General features: G+C 38.5%; 1 protein-coding gene across 2 annotated transcripts in view; it reads left to right on the top strand.

Moving 5' to 3' along the window:
* The window catches only part of LOC139125906 (allatostatin-A receptor-like), a 111,209-nt gene that overhangs the window by 65,338 nt on the left and 28,205 nt on the right, over nucleotides 1-17,666 (top strand). For both annotated transcript variants that reach the window (XM_070691990.1, XM_070691991.1), the window contains one exon: nucleotides 4,339-4,401. The gene's annotated coding sequence lies outside the window, so the exon portion shown is untranslated. The remainder of the gene's footprint in view (nucleotides 1-4,338; nucleotides 4,402-17,666) is intronic.

Raw genomic sequence — 17,666 nt, 5'->3', positions numbered from 1 at the left:
TAATGACTCTAGACGTAGGAATTGAGATTGCTTGCATGCCTGATGCCGCCCTTTTAATAACAAACGCAAAGCTAAGATAAGCTAATATTCCAATAGCTATTGCGTAACGTTATTGAAATTAATTTTCAATTATTCACGAGGAACGACAAGAATTGACCTCGATTGGCCAAGCGTTTGTTGGGCTACTGACTAGGATGACATTAATTGGTCAGGACTTGTTCGAGCGATGGCTAAAGTGCCTCATATTTGACGGGTATGAAGACAACAATGAGTTGTTTGACATCAGTTGTTTCAGCCTGCCTGAGGAGCGTCACAACGTGGTGTTCTCCCGGTTCCGATAGCGTCACATACGAAAGATGCTGCCGCCGTTTAATTTGTTACGCATGCGCCTAACACATTTTTTTGTGCTCATATTTTGAAGAAATAGTGAAAAGAATTTTATTACTGCATAACGTCAATTATCATTCTGCTTCCCCAACAACTCCTCCAACATAATGAATTATTGAAGTTGGATTGTGTGCGCACGTAGTCAAATATTTTAGAAATGTGAATGTCATATTCTCTCAACAAACTTCATAATACTTCAGCGTAACATCAACAAACTAGCCTTTATTGAACCCGCATGTATCTGGATGAAAGCCCCCGTCGATTACGCCTCGACTGTTTAGACATCGCCATAGCGACCGGGGTTAATAATGTTAAAACGCCGGTGACTGCGACGGTAATTGTCAAGTTGACAATGTAACGGGTAATACCATCTCTGTTTTCACTCGTTCCTTTATAGAAAATGGCCAATTCAAACTGACTCTTCGAAAACTAGGCAATCAATTTTTTTTACCGAAGAACGTTAGAAATATCGTTCGTATTGTGCCAATCCTGATAATAAAGCGGTCGGGTTGAACGGTTGTGTAGTGCCTGATTTCTTATTTTGAACAGGAATGTCTTTCAAATTCCATGTATCCTGTTGGAACGTGGTCTCTTAACTTCACCGCCGACAAGCTCTGATCTGTGCAGACGTTCACAGATAATCCTTCGATTAGCTTTGACGCTTTTTCACCCCCGACTTGTCAATTGTATTTTGTTTATCGGCGCTGTCGAACGCCAGAGAGGCTAAATAGTCGCGGACGATACGCGCGTACTTGATGTTTTTGTCATTCAGCTATGTAGTCAGCAGATAAGTAATTTGCTCCTTTCTTTTCCTTTTATGTTTTTGAATATTTTAAAAGAACAAGGAGAGAAACCTTTGAGACAGTGTAAAGACATTGAACTCGCTCCTAATCCTTACATATCTAATGCTTGGAGTTTTTACGTCAGAGAGAAATTTATAACCCCTCTTCCCCCAATAGAGCAACTAGGGGCGGGTCACAATAGATGGACGTCATCAACAAAATCATAGCACAATCAAATACGGTGTTTATATTGTGAATTCAAAATTCTCATAGCAGACGCAATTTCATCAAGAATTCTACTTCCTCCCGCACACCGAGTTCGTGAAGAAAACAAGCAAAATACGAGCGTTAGAACAGGCGTTCTTAGCATTCAGAAGCCAACAAATAGCCATGTACGATGTTCATCGATTGAGAGTTACCTATTTCTATGATTTAATATGCTACCTGAAAATATTACAGGCAGCCTTTGTTAGACGGATCCAGCAGATATGACGAAAATGTTACAAAAATGTACGAAATGAAAATTAAACATTGTGGCAAGGGCGTGAGTCTCGCTGCTTCTGGCCCTACGTGCGCAGACGCGATGCATATTAACAAGACAATTACTATTCACCCGGATTTGATTGACAGGATGGATGCTGGGCACCACCCTTGACGTCATGTACAGCGTGAGGCTAATCGTTAAAATCGTTGACAGCTTTTTATCGGTGTACGAAAAACACTGTTCGCCGCTAACCGCATATTCGATACCGATCCATAACAGATGGCAATGTGGAATATGAACTGATATTAACGCCTTGAGTCACACTATCGGCAAGTAAGTATCGTATTAGCCGAAAAGTGCTTTCAAAATATACCTGTTTTAACGCCTCTGACTGTCATTCATGCGAGCCTCTCAATCAAACAAACGGCCCATCGAATTCAGCGCAAGGGCTTGCTTGTATTTGCTTATATGCGCGAATGAAAGTTTGAGCTAAAGCCAAGGAGGACGGTTGTCGAACGTACCTGGTACCTGTCGCTCTTATCGCATCTGTTCGTCCGTCGAATCGATCCACTTGTCAGTTCAACTTTCCATCCATTTATCTGGCCAACCATCCAATTTCTGCCAAGCGGGGTTCAGTTATAACGCATGAGGTCCAACTTACCTGTGCTAGCTATCTAGTCATGTTCTGTTACCACACGACACCGACCTCGCTATAGCTAGCAAAGATAAAGACAATAGTCTAGCGATACCAGTATGCCTGGCCATCCCGCCAAGGATACTCAAGTTTTCGGTGTATTTTTCCCTTCCCTAAACATCACGTTAATATGTTCTCTTGTAAGCTGTGACTTTTATATTCTACCTAAACATGTGTCGGTGCGTTTCGTCGTGTCATCCTGTCGTATAACATGACATGCTTTTTCAACTTTTCCTTTTCCTTCCCCACCGCGTTTCTTCCCCCATATATTGCTTGGTCAGTTGGACAGGCAGTACATCATGGAAACAGAAATTTAATAACACTAGGTGTGTACCTATGACCTGAAAGTGACAGATTACTGGAAGTTTCATGTCGTAAAACTGTGTCTCCAATTCCACAAACTACTAAAAATCCGCTTATCAACCTAGGATGAGACACCTAGTAGATTATTCTCGAAAGCCACTTCCTTCATATCTGGGAGGGAATTCTGAAATATTTACAAAAAATTCGCTGCTTCTGCCAACAGTCGTTGTCAAATTTCATCATACATCGTCTTCGGCGCTTTGAAACGCCTCGCAAGAGTGATGATGAATTGCACTCAATTTCTCCTGTCGTTCACCGGCAGGTGTTTCGCGTTGTCATTTTTGTGACTCTAAGGCAATCCCAGATATACTTGTTTTTGCAATGGCATCTGTCTTATTGTGATTCTGTAATCTTATGTTCTTTCCAGCGGTTTCCAATTCCGAAGAATCAACCGCTTTGTCATCTCAATTCCTTTTGGTCCCCTCGCTTTAGTCTGACAGTGTCTGTTTGTTTGTTTGTTTGTTAAGGTAGAACACGCCTCGGGGACAGAAATCTGGGCTTTCAAATTTTATCAATTCTCTTCTGATCTACTACTTGTTGGGGCCGGTTTTAAAAATCTTGGTGAAAGAAAAAGTTTTCACCTTCTTAGTTTTTCGAAAATCGAAAATTATATTTTTCCCCATAGAGTAAACATAGGGATGGCGGCCATTTTGAATTTCAAATATCATGAAATTTCAAGTAATTTGTTTCTCTCGTATCAAAGTTTGCACGGTGACACCTGAGTTTTATTCTTGCTTTGGTAAGAGAATGGTCGAAAGTTTCATTGAGGAAAGTTTGAGCAAAAGTTTAAATCTTTCACCTTCGAGGCGTATATTACCTTAGACGCTATCGTGTTGTAATTATAATACAAGCGAACAAACTTCATACTTTTATGTCACGGTACTATTTTAATATAAATGTCACGATGACAGCTTTCTGCATTTGCAAGGCGACTCTCATTTTTTTCTAGTCTCTTATTTCATATTTTGGAAAGGCTGAATCGCCAAGAATGCGGTCATTTTCTTTCTCGCTAATTTCTGGAAACTATCGAATAACTTAAGAGCAAAGCACCACCTAGGCAGATAATTTGTCACGTTTGTCTTCCTGCGTCAACATTGTCATTCTTCAATTGCATTCATCATAGGCGACACGAAATTCTAAACTCCCTGCATTAGTGCTATGCCGACGCGCGACATTATCGTGTTCCAGTAGAAACCGTAAAAATGTTTGTAATTTGGAAATTACTCTGATGCAAGTATATCACACGTAGGAACAAATGCTACGTGGCATGTGACGGCATTCTGTCATAATCGTTTTCCGGACAAACCGACCACTTTTTCCTTGAAAGTCTCAAAGTTTTTTTGTGTGTCCGAGTGAGGCTTTGACGACGAAACCGATTTGGGTACCACTTTTGATCAAATTTTTTTCGCGCTGATCTCAGTGTTCCTGAAATATAGTTTTCTTTACTCGGATTGGATGACTGTATAGGCGGACAGGTCGACTCGCTGCAAAAAGTACGGCAAGCTGAGAGGTCTATCAATTGGTGCGTTTTGCTCACCTCTATTCATTTTGTTTCGTTTCCCTTCATTTCCCGATTGTGTCTCAAGCGTGCTTCTAATCGTAAAATTGATGTCTATCTTTCCTTGCAGAATTTCCGGACAGGCGCACTGAGGCTTCGCTGGCTGTACCTTAGGAAGGCGGTCCGTTGAGAGGTGAGCTCGCTTCTTTCTTCTAGTCGATGGCTATCATCAATTGTTCGGTGATTTCATTTTGCGTGAACCCTTCCTAGTAGACGTCTTCTGCATTGCGAGTTCGCTTAACACGCGACCTGTGCGCGCGTTTGACATTTTTTATCGGGACAAGATTGAAGAAGATTGAAGCTACTTCAAGATATCATAGTCCCTAATATTACAATTTGATCGATTTTCATTCTGCTGCTATGTCTACATGCCTGGTGTCTGTATGTTCGTGTCTGTTTACCTATCCGTGCATATCTCTGCTTCCGTTTCTCTAACTTTCTTTGTCTGTCGTGTGTCCTCTCTCTCTCTCTCTCTCTCTCTCCTCTCTCTCTCTCTCTCTCTCTCTCTCTCTCTCTCTCTCTCTCTCTCTCTCTCTCTCTCTCTCTCTCTCTCCTATTACCATTTCCTTTTAAAAGTAGCATACCATTGAAGCTCACATTTCGCTGTAGTCACAAAGCACCCATTTGCAATATCAATCTGCATCTACAAAACCATTGTGATGGTTTCAACCTACAACATATTCATTGAGTTTTCTAAAAGGTTTGAGTGGGGACGATGCCAGTTACTATTTAACGCTATTTGACTTACAACATTCATTATTGGCAAGTGCCTATGCATTGCTGCCCTCCTATTGACATTTAAATGGGGTCCTAATCAAATTTGAACAGCGATCTAGTTTCCACTAATTTACACATTTGCTACAGATTGAACTTTGCCAGACTTATTTGATTAGCAACTGACCTTAAAGGGTCTGATTATTAATTCATCCATGTAACGGGTTTTCCGTTTTGAGAGAGCGGTCCTTTGGGAGCAAGGACAACATAGCTTGCGATTGTACTGCGTATTTTACATTGGCCCTAACGGTGCGTTTTTATTGATAGACAGGGAGAGTTTGCATATCAATCTTGGCAACAAGCCACCCCCGATACTTATAATAGAGTTTTTATTTTTATAACTGATGTTATTGATTGAGTGCAAAGAGACAATTTGAGTGCGTATTTCTCCTTAGGCTGTTCACTGAAATAGAGCGACCGACCGGATGGCGGTTGTGCTGTGAGTCAAATACAAGTTGTGTCGATCTTTCGCGGCCATCGATTACTCTTTATGGAGGTTTGTGGCGGCCTATTCACCACATGACCTATTCATGGTTAGGTTGAGTTTCTTGAGGGCTCACCGATACGCTTCACTAAGGTATACCATATAAATATATTTGGTTAGCTAGTGTTTGCTCCGTCTGTCTGAATCACACAGGATGCAAAACCAAGTTTGCTGTTTAAGTTTGGTGAAGCGAATTTCAGCAAAGGGTGGAACACAGAGACCCTCTGTCCACAAACCCGGCGCTGGGAAGCAGCGTGTTAATGCTGAGCTCCGATACGGCCTAATTCATATTTTGAAAATATGGTCACGGGATATCCCGCATAATGAAAACTTTATGACCGAACGTCTGCCACGATCTCAGCACGCACACTAAGCTCTTCGTGTATATCCCACGGAATACATAATTTAGTGAGTCGGCAATAATCTGCTTAGAGTGGGCGAAAAGCTGTTCGTTCAAACGACCCATGTAATGCTTGCTATTCATTTTAAGAGGGGATGAAGGGGTGTAGAGAAAGAGGGACAGAAAAAGAGGTAGCATAAGGGAGGATCAGACGAACAGACAAACAGACAGACAGTAAAGACGTAGAAAGTATAAGTAGAAAAAGCTCCGGGAGATAGGCAGACATGAGACATGTATATATTCATAAAGGCAGAAGCATGGACGGACAAGTGTATAGAATTTCATGACTATACTCCACAAAGTCTAGAACCCTGATAGGACTGCCACGATCCGTTTAGTGAGAATGTTTAATCATCCCGACAAGATCTGATAACTCCCGGGCTCTGCTACAAACGGCATGTCTATAGAAGCTTAGAGTTCCATATACAGTCAAACCTTCCAGGGTGGCCGCCGTCAGAAGCTAAAATGCCGCTTCTTATACGACTAGGTGCCCGTTTGTGATGGACCGTTTTATCAAGGGAGGAGATGGTCTGATTCTAAAATTTTATTTCTTTGAATTCAAAATTTCATTTCTGTAGCATGCATATTATTTTTATCATGACCTTCACTTTTTAATGGGTCGACGTTCACGTAAATACTTTATTTTTCAAAATTTTGCAAGACTGTAACTAATGTTTAACAATCTTCGCCCTGCAGAACTTTTGTCCAATGTCATACTCCCTTAAAAGACTGCTCTTATGTTTCATCGCTGAGCACCCACGCAAACGCGACGCATCATATATGCATGGCGCCCGGATTTTATTCTTAATATGTCGGTTCCAGTTTTATTTTCAACACTGCGACAGTAAAATGCTGTTTTAGCGACCCCTTTGTACTGAACAAAAAGACCGTGCAACAGGTGTAAACGTTTTACTACTAACTACAGAGAGTTAAATACTGGCATGGAGAATTCAACTCTGAATACATCCATTTATGGACGAGCCTTTCCGTACTTCAGTTACTCCAAGTTTATTTATCATATCAAACAAACTTGGTTTTGATTTATTGAAACAGTGGGACGAAAAAACTTTGATGCATCATTTCCATTATTTTTTGACATGCAGTCGAGTTACAGAGTAGATCATACCGTGAAGTGTAATAATTAAATCGTTGTTGATTAAATTTGGGCAGGCTGATATCTCAATTTTTTTCGAACTGTTTTATTAATGCCTACTTGATTAAATACACTGTGATAATTGTCAACTATCGTGGGGAGAGGTGACGACTAGTCTCGTTGATTAGAAAATCATACAGCGCACGCAGTCCAACTATTTGAAATTCACAATGGCTAATATCAAAAAGAGGCATCATTCTGTAGGCCGTGTTATTATAACCGCCTGCGCCACAACTCTGTGTTAGACCATACAAAACTGCACATTTTGGTGCACCAAATACTGTCCAATTAAGTGAGGCCCCGATAAAAGGAACAGCGCTTGTTTATTTTTTTAGAGGATATGTTGCCAAAAAATGCGATAAAACTGGTCTACTGAGTCGTGCACATTATATTCAGGGTTCAGGAGTTTACAAACTCTCTGATTGGAAGATAACCGCTGGAATTCGCTGTAAATGTCACAATACGACTAACAAAACACTGTTGGAAATTTGTTTTATAAATATTGAAAAGTGCATCTGATTGTATTTTAAAACATTTAAGACCCCGCAGGAGGCTTTCGCCGATTGGTTGTAATAAACGAATCTGTAAAATTTGAACTTTTTGACACTTGAGCTCCTCGTTTTGTATACACCGCTTACTAGAACATTCCATACAACACAGTAGGAAGTTTGACGTTACACAAGTAAAACCTAATATCGATAAGACACTGGGATATCTGTTCAATATATATATATATATATATATATATATATATATATATATATATATATATATATATATATATATATACCAAAACTTGTTTGTATCTTCTCATAGGGGTAATGTGCTCGATGCAGGGATGCAGAGCAATATTACAATAAATATGAATATAAATATTATCTTTCTTATAAACTTTTATGATTATACAAAGCTTAAGATCTTAAGCCTAGCACCAATTTGTTCCAGTGTAAAACCTGACTACAATTTGTGACACTGCATTTGGAGAGTGCACTACTTTGAAATTCGTAGCTATCTGAACAGAACAGGCAAACTTTGCAGAAGAAGACAACGGAATATATATGGTACACATAGATTATCCTTATAAGTTCTTATTTTGCATTATGTTGATATGTTCGTATCCGAACAAATAATGCTGTAATCAAAATTTAACAAGATAGTTTGAGTGACGTTTGCGGTCAGGGTCTTCCTGTCCTCTTTGCGCATCCCTTTTAAAAATCTTTTGTGGTGTTTCACAAATTTCGAATTTTTTTCGCGCGAGCTTGAGACGCTACCGCAGCCATGCATAGTTCCATACCAAAACTAGTATTTTAGTAATCTTGGTTGGAATTTTCTCGCGCTTGCATCGTCATCCATAATCCTCGATTAATCTTACTTAGGATATGTTCCAGTGTAGATCCAAATTACTCTTCGATTGGCGTACAGAGGTTATATTGACAGCCATGAACACATGACATTTGACCCTCCTTTTCTCCAGTAAACCGAACCGAAAAACATGTTTCATGCATCCTTTGTCCAATGGGAATTGCAAGCTGAAGTAACGAATGTCCTGATCGTCCATTCGTACTCATAAATGGGCAAGGACGCACACAGCCATTTTCCTTGTTAAGCACGTCCTCGTTTTATTACAATATAACAAGTCTCTTGTGGATAGTAATTCTAGGATTATTTTACTTGGTGAATTTAATGTTCCCATTTAGTATGCAGTTATATGACGAAGCATGTTCCCTACATCCAACAAATGTTCCTATAGTAGAGTTTATTGTTGCCGCTGCAATAGTCATTATTGTCCCCGTTTTATGTCCGTTTTAGAGTGACGTCACCCTCGACCTGGTTCTAGCATTCAACTCCTGTGCGAATGCTTTAATTTTCTTTTCATTTTTTCAAAACCATTTAACTTACGGAAATAGCCACACACCATTTGTGTCTAGGTTTGAAAAGAGGGGAAGACTGGTGAACACGCCATTTGCTGCGAACTACAACGGATTATCTTAGGGGTTTAAATAATTAGTGATGGTATGAGTGGACTCCCTATGTTACTAACAATTCAAAGAAAATATCTTTATATCCACTATCTTCAATCTGGCCACAGTAAATGAACCCCCTGGGCACCAGTTGACAGGAAATCGTGCACAAAAATCAAATGTTTCTACTGATTCGCCAAAACGATACAGGGGTTACTCTCTGTGGTCTGTGATATTATCTTTTAACTTTTCTAAAACTCAGGTTACTCTTCTTTCGTTTCATCGTGTAAAACATTGAATATAATTCCTATGCTCGTCCTTATAATTCACCCTCTCAGCGTCCGCTTGTGGGACAGACAGAACATAGACTTTTGCCCACACAAATTGGGTATGGAGTTCATCTAATGTAACTCTTTGGGCGACGTCATGCCATTCCAAAGTGGTTGACAGGCCCTGGCCGGTCTAGTACATAAAATTGTGTAGTCAAAGATACCTTAACATGCAATTATGCAGACCCATGAACAACTTGATCCGGGGTTTCTCTAACCAACCGTACTGCCTCCTGAGAAGCCCTGCACGACAAATACCTGATACTGTGATGATAATGTCTTTTACTTCTAGCGTACACCGGTAAAATGTTACTGCCTGTGTTTCTCATGGCTGCTTGACCGATTTACCGTTAGTGCATGTAACACTGAAAGCTACGACATCGATTAATAGGGCATGTGGAGCCCGGCATGTCATAAAAGACTAATCTGCAGAATTCTTGGACAGGCATATCCAGCGTTTGTGTCCATCTGTTACACACATACAAAGACAGTAACACAATCATCAAAAAATGAGGCCCTGTAAACGCTGTCCAAACGCAAATGAGAGCAATCAACCGTGTGTGAACGCCAAATGACATGAGTGGTTCTCCTAAAATGAAAACACAAGGATGACGGTGGTTACCTCTGAGGGAAAGTAGCAGTTTGTAAAAGTGACAGGGCAAATGGATGAGCCTACACAATGTGACTCCACTTCACCACATTCATGCTTTGCAAGTAATGGCCAATTAACTACGAGTGATCGTTTTCGATGCTGTTGCATTTTAGACTTTCGTCGATTAAAGGGTGAGAGAAAAAAGATACGCAGTTTATTTGGAATCGTATGAACCTTTATGAAAGCAATGTTTGAACAGCAACGAAATATCTCACGTGTGTCAATGAGAATAACAGCGTGTGGTTTTCCAATCACTTTCGGCGGAATGCAATAGAACCTTTTTGGCGTGATGACGTCCACTGCATGAAAACCCTATAATACTTACTGTATTAACATGGATTATTGCCTGTATTTTAGCTGAAGAGTGCATATACAGATGAATACAGTCAAGAATCCATTTTTTTGTATTCAGCAAGCCTGTATTCACGTGGATTCATGTGAATTCACGTGTATTATACTATAATACAGGCAACTCATTAATGTGAATTTATCTGAATTATTGGGTTTTCATGCAGTGGTCCTTTGAGAGTTTTAATCTTAAATAAATGTGGGTTTGCTATGTGTTTACAGCAGGGCATGTAAACATTTTGTATACTTTGACCATACGACAATGTCAACCGCTTTAGAGGTTTGAACAACAACAAAGGTCATTTTATATTTAAAAGTGCAAACATTGTGTAACCTGTAGAGCGGATTTATGTAAGGCGGACATTCGTAAACTCAGACGAGATTAAGCATTTTTGTGATCGGGGAGACAGGAAATACGACAATCATGATAAAGACTTTGATAAGAGACTTTCCAGGAAATACAAAAGGTAAAACTGTTGTTTTGACGCAAATAGCAAAGCTCGCGGGATACCTCCATCTGTCTAACATGATTTTCATAGCTTGAAGGAAGTGACTCTTTTCCTGATGGAATTGCCTATTTCGTGACAATGCTACTGCCACACCTTGTAACCGACACCGGATTACCTGGCGACTTGTCATTTTGTCTGACAGATGTTCATGTTATACAGTCAGCGATAGACGTGCCGAACCCTAATTGTGCACTTTCAACATGTGTGCGATAAGCTAATATGTTACGTTCAGAGTGATCGTTGCTGTTTGAAACCAACCCTCTTCGATGCCCCCCCCCCCATTGACGTGCTTACCTCAACGATTTCCCAGAAACCATTATCCCCTTCTTATAATTAATTTCTCTCAGTCTTCGTCTGATGAAAGATCGCAAGGAAGAAAATTTTGTAGTATAATAGAACCATAACCCTAATAATAACTTTTGCCGGATTGGTACTTGTATTTACAAGACGCTGTAAACCTTGCACGAAGTACTGTAACAGTTACGCCGTATTTTGCATTGATTATTCAAATAATTCTTTAGTTCATGGATAAACGCAAAAAGACCCTTCACAGTGTCCTGACAACTAAAGTACCAAGAAACATATGACTTAAGTCTGTTTTTAAAGTTTGTTTCGTTTCTTTTCTATGCTATCTAGCTTCATTAATAGCAACTTGATGTATTTCGATTGAAGCGGTGTAATAAATTCATGGCATTTTCTTATTACCCATCGGCATGTCTAATGTCAGAAAAAGAGTGTGCATTGTCCTATCAACTTCCTAATCTAAAAAATGGAAGCAACAAACTGAGTAGCACAGCTAGCAGAAATGAACATGGCAGCTCATGGTAAAACCTCTCGTCTTCGACTTTTTTACAAAGAGAGTACGGCGAATATTGGTGTTTTCACGCAATAATGGAAGTTTCTTGTTTTCCTTACTGGAAAAATTATCAACAAAAAGTACCTTTCGACATGGAAGTTGTGGAGTGCAACTCTTTGAAATACTATGGTTTCGTATACACTGCGCGGAATAACAGACAACAATTATTTTTAATGATACAAAATCTAACCAGATTTTGCCAATTCGGAGAGAGCTTGTGGATCTTTGAGGCGACATACCCAGCTGGCGCTATCCGTTGTGAGCGCATAATAAATATTTTCATTTCCATTCTTTTCAATTAGGTTGAGCATTGTCAGATTCACGCTCGGGACTGGGCGTGAAGAAAACAAACTCGACAGCGTACATATAAAGTTATTGCTTGCGAGAGAGACCATTATGTTGTACGTAAGAAGTACAGTAAGGCATAAAGCTTTTATACCTTGCACAAACACGAGCATTGATTCAGGGATATGATTATTTTTGTTTCGTTTCAGCTTTTTTTAAAACAAGTCTTGGCAGGTCGGCTCTTTGAAGATTTTTAGTACCTGAATCAAACCTTACATCATGGTGAAATACTTCAATTCACGAGGCACAGTGATGCGCAGGAAAGCGAAAAAGGCGCGGTTCCATGACGTCATTTCTGTGCGAAGACTTTGGAGCAAATATGATTGCCGCAAAATCTTGCTTTCATAAAGGTCACATGACGTTCATTTAAGTTTGTGCGGCGAGAGGAGAGAGAAAATTTAAACTGTACAGTTTTGAATAAGTCAACTGGAAGATTCAACTGGAAATTACTTGTAGAAATATCAAGGAAGTCGTTGCATTTTGGTTTTGGCAATTACTGAAATGGTGGAGAATCCGTACATTTTTACCTGCTCCCTGTAACGTATATGGTTTTATCTTGCTCAGTTCGCGCTCTCTGCATTTTCCTCGACTCTCGTAATAAAATACAGAAAACAAAACCTCAATATTTGAAAGCAGAATCAATGCAAGGTCCTCGTTCTTGCATTGCTGTGAGCTTGCATTACCTCAATGAGCAGTAAATCTCAATGTAGTTTTGGCTTGCGGCGAAAACCGCAGAAGGAAAGATAATGGAGGAACCACATTAAGCTGAGAGGCACTACAAACGACGGACAACAATGATTGTCTCTCACGGGAACACGATTGAATCCAGAAAAACTAATTTCCAATCAATATGCGAAGTATAGTGCATATTTCTCCTCCGAACAGGAGAGCCGTGGAAGTTTTTCAAAGCCATAAAGTATGATATTCCCGGTAGTACGAGATATCATTTCGCACAAAAAACTTGCTTTCGACTAATGTAGCTACTACAACGCGGCAGATGTGGAGTAATATGGTCGATGTGGTAAAAACCCTCTTAAGTTGGTACAATTAATCGTAAAAACTAGAAAAAATTGACCTAGGCAACGGATACCGAGACATTACCGGTCCGGGAGAAAACCGTCTAAATGTTTGCGATTTTGAAACTTCGAGTATCAAATTTACTGTTACAAATGCTCACGCTCGCTTTGAGAAAGAAACTTACGTAAACCTGTATTATGCGACTATCGGCAAAACTTCTTTCAAGAGTTCTAGCCGAGTGATTGTGTTTCCTTCATACAGCTGCGCGTGTAACTGTAATGATTTTACAAGAATGATGCCTACTTCACTAAAAGGTTACTTGTTCTCCCGAGGGGGGCATTTTCTCTTAACCTCTGACAAGTATCACTTTTCTACAGCAATTTAGAATTCACGAGCGCACCAAAGAATACTTAAAAGCAAGCGGACACTATCGTGATCTACTGGTGCGTCCTTAAGGAGTTTGCCAGTAAAGACAATGGTACATCATTAAATATCAACCTCTGACCTTTTAAATGTGATATACCTTGTGACGATCAACGATTCAACAGAGTCAAAGGCAGGACGAAGGCTGACTGAAGAGATACAGCAGCTCATGTATATATGTATGTATGTATGTATGTATGTATGTATGTATGTATGTATGTATGTATGTATGTATGTATGTATGTATGTATGTATGTATGTATGTATGTATGTATGTATGTATGTATGTATGTATGTATGTATGTATGTATGTATGTATGTATGTATGTATGTATGTATGTATGTATGTATGTATGTATGTATGTATGTATGTATGTATGTATGTATGTATGTATGTATGTGTGTGTGTGTGTGTGTGTGTGTATGTATGTATGTATTTATGTATGCATGAATACGTAGTGCGTATATATATGTTTGTTTGTCATGTTTAGACAAGAACTAAAGCATTCCTTCATGAATATGTCCACCTCGAAAAAATGTTGAAGCCAAAAATCGGAAGGATTGCTGTAAGTTTTACAATAGGAAACTTCCCTGTAATTGGTAAGGTGTACTTTTGAGCTAGATATGGCAAAGATGCCAAATGACAGTAATCAAACAGCAGATCGCGCTAATAATCTTCTAACAGGTAACGAGCGCTGATATGCAATGTTGCTCTGTATATTGCCCAGAAATTGACTTTGTGAAAAGAAGGTGCGTTGGAGGAGCGTTTGTGAAAAATGCCGTAAATTATTGTATTCAGAGAGAAAAGGGTGACCGGCAATTACTGGCTGAGCCATTTCTTTCTCCTATTGAATGCCAGCAAATTGGTGGAGGAAATGAAATTAAGGATGGCAGAGGGCGAGTTATTGTCTATTGATAGAGACTTTAGTTCGCCAGAAGTCAATAAACGTTAGAGAACGTATTTTCAGCATTACAGTAAAAAGATCTTGTTCAAGACAAAGCACACCGTGCTCTCGGCTTTCGTTAGCTGATCAGCGTTGCAGATACGTAGTCAAATATTCGATGAAGGCACAATTATTTCCGCTTTTTGATGTGACCTTTAAGAAAGCTGACAGAAAGTCCACTGTGTTTTGGGAGTGTAACTTAAACGAGACATTGTTCATCGATCTCAAAGTGTCATCTTCAACGCGCTTTTATAATACACACAAAGGACACTGAATCCCGAATGTCATTGAAAATCTGAGGAAGATTAATATTGTTCCCCTTATCTCAATGTAATGTACAAGGGGGCCTTCTTCTGTATCACGAAATGATGTTAGGCGGTGGCGGGCCTTTTGTCGGCTTCTACTCGGGGGATCTTTGCTGATATATAAATCGTTCAAATTTGAGATTGGGATCGCTTTTGTGAAGTGCAGTGCAGAATCGTTCATCTGGTCTGACACTTGACGCTATGATAACTCGACTGTCTGCCGCATCATTTTAATAGCCAACGAGGTCATCGTTAGTTCAAAATACAGTGTGTGACAGGATGCATATTGCACGAATCGCTCTGAAGACGTAAAGCTACAGAGTGGTTGTATCGTATTTCCTCAGTGTCTCCCCTTCCATACACCGTATCGGCCAAGTTGACATCAATCTAAAACCGTTAATCTGTTTGATAATTACACAGTCTGTCAGTTCGTTAAAGTATTGGTACACGCTGTCAGGTTTTTCTCCCCACCCCCTTTTCCCTACGTGTTTTCAAATTGTATCATGCTCAGAAATATCTTGAGGCGTTTTACAAATTTAACTTGACAGCTTTATTTAACCTACGTGGCATTGAACGCCTTCGCCCCGAGGGAGACTTATGATTGTATGTTGGAAATATCACCCTTTCATCATTTGAACAAAACAGTCGTCATTGAATGACATGGACGTAGTTAACATCGTTAACTCCAGTTTCGCAGCATTCACGGGATCGTCAGATGCGTGGATTCTATGAAATCGACCTTTCTCATTATCGCGTGAATCCATGAAACGCGTGCAATAAGTACTAAATATATTTGGGATGTTCTCGTAAATATATATATATATATATATATATATATATATATATATATATATATATATATATATATATATATATATATATATATATATATATATATATATTATAAAATAATATAACTTATATTATTTATTTATTTACTTACGTATCTTTTTATTTGTTATTTCTTTATCACCCTCTGCTTTCCGCATCGAGCACTGTAATTTCCCATGAGGACATCTGTATACTGTATATATCTGTATTTGTATATATCGGAATATATATATATATATATATATATATATATATATATATACACGAATGATATTTTTTTTATATATCTTTTTTGTATTTTTGTTCTGTGTGTCGTCAATAGCATATTTTCGTTCTATTTACGAAAGCGTGTTGAAACACCAAGCCTGTCAACACAGCGTCTATACGTGTCAAATACACTGTTGCTGATTACATGTGATTTTTGGTCCGGACAAGAATCCACTTGTCAACAATAATAATGCAGTATTCTTATGTAAATGCTGACTTGACAAGGACAACATTATATGCCATACAATGTTTTCGGGAGAAGGACAAGAAAATGTGATTGACATTTAAAAATAGTCAAATCATCAGAAGTTATAGCCACTGGCCCGTTAAACATAATACTGTATATTACTTATAATAGATACATAGATAAATAGATAAGTAGATAGATAGATAGACAGATATAGATAGATAGATAGATAGACAGATAGATAGATAGATAGATAGATAGATAGATAGATAGATAGATAGATAGGTACATAGATACATACATACATACATCGATACATAGGTACATAGATACATAGATACATAGATACATACATAGATACATACATACATACATACATACCTACATACATACATACATACATACATACATACATACATACATACATACATACATACATACATACGTACGTACGTACGTACATACATACATACGTACGTACATACATACATACATACATACATACATACATACATACATACATACATACATACATACATACATACATACATACATACATACATACATACATACATACATACATACATACATACATACATACATACATACGTACGTATGTACATACATACATACATACATACATACATACATACATACATACATACATACATACATACATACATACATACATACATACATACATACATACATACATACATACATACATACATACATACATACAGTCAAACATACAGTCAAACATACAGTCATACATACAGTCATACATACAGTCATACATACGTTAAAATAGATAGATAGATAGATAGATAGATAGATAGATAGATAGATAGATAGATAGATAGATAGATAGATAGATAGATAGATAGATAGATAGATAGATAGATAGATAGATAGATAGATAGATAGACAATTAGACAATTAGACATACAGATAGATAGGCAGATAGTGTCAGCAGAATGTACCTTAAACAAGGTTGATTAGACTGGTCGTTCATAGTGAATTTTATTGGCACAAAATGTACCACTTGCACTAAACAAACAAACAAATGAATAGACGACTGGATTCAAATCCTCAAGATGGTATCGTGCCACGTCGCTGCAGTTGTGTCTAGCGCACGCTATGTGGTGTATCAAATTTCGCCTGTCTGTTAATGCATGCTTTGAAAACTTAATTTTCGTTATATGCCATACAAAGTTTCATTCTGCTCTTAAAATATTGAAAACCCATGAGGATACCATGCCCTGCTGAGGAACAATCTTCACTTTAACCATCTGAACTGTACAAATAGCGCTGTAGTCTGGGTAACAAAGATGCAAGCAGCTGTTTTATCCTCCGGGGAAGCGGATAATTTTGAATATTTAATCTGCGCGAAAATGATTTCACTGTAAAGATTATGAGAGAGCAAATTTCTGAAAAGCTGAAAATGTAAAACGGGAAAGGACACTCTCGCTAATACGATGTAATAATTGAATCTTCCTAATCTACGTGATGACTAGTCTAATCTGAGAAGAGAAAAGCTCAACAATGTTTCAATAACAAAATTGAATCATTTTTCTTTTCTTTGGATACATACACATATATATATATATATA

This window comes from Ptychodera flava (genome assembly GCF_041260155.1).
Source record: "Ptychodera flava strain L36383 chromosome 3 unlocalized genomic scaffold, AS_Pfla_20210202 Scaffold_26__1_contigs__length_13983176_pilon, whole genome shotgun sequence".
Taxonomy (NCBI): Eukaryota; Metazoa; Hemichordata; class Enteropneusta; family Ptychoderidae; genus Ptychodera; species Ptychodera flava.
Note: the sequence above shows the minus strand (reverse complement) of the source record. Positions and strands in the feature narration are given on the sequence as shown.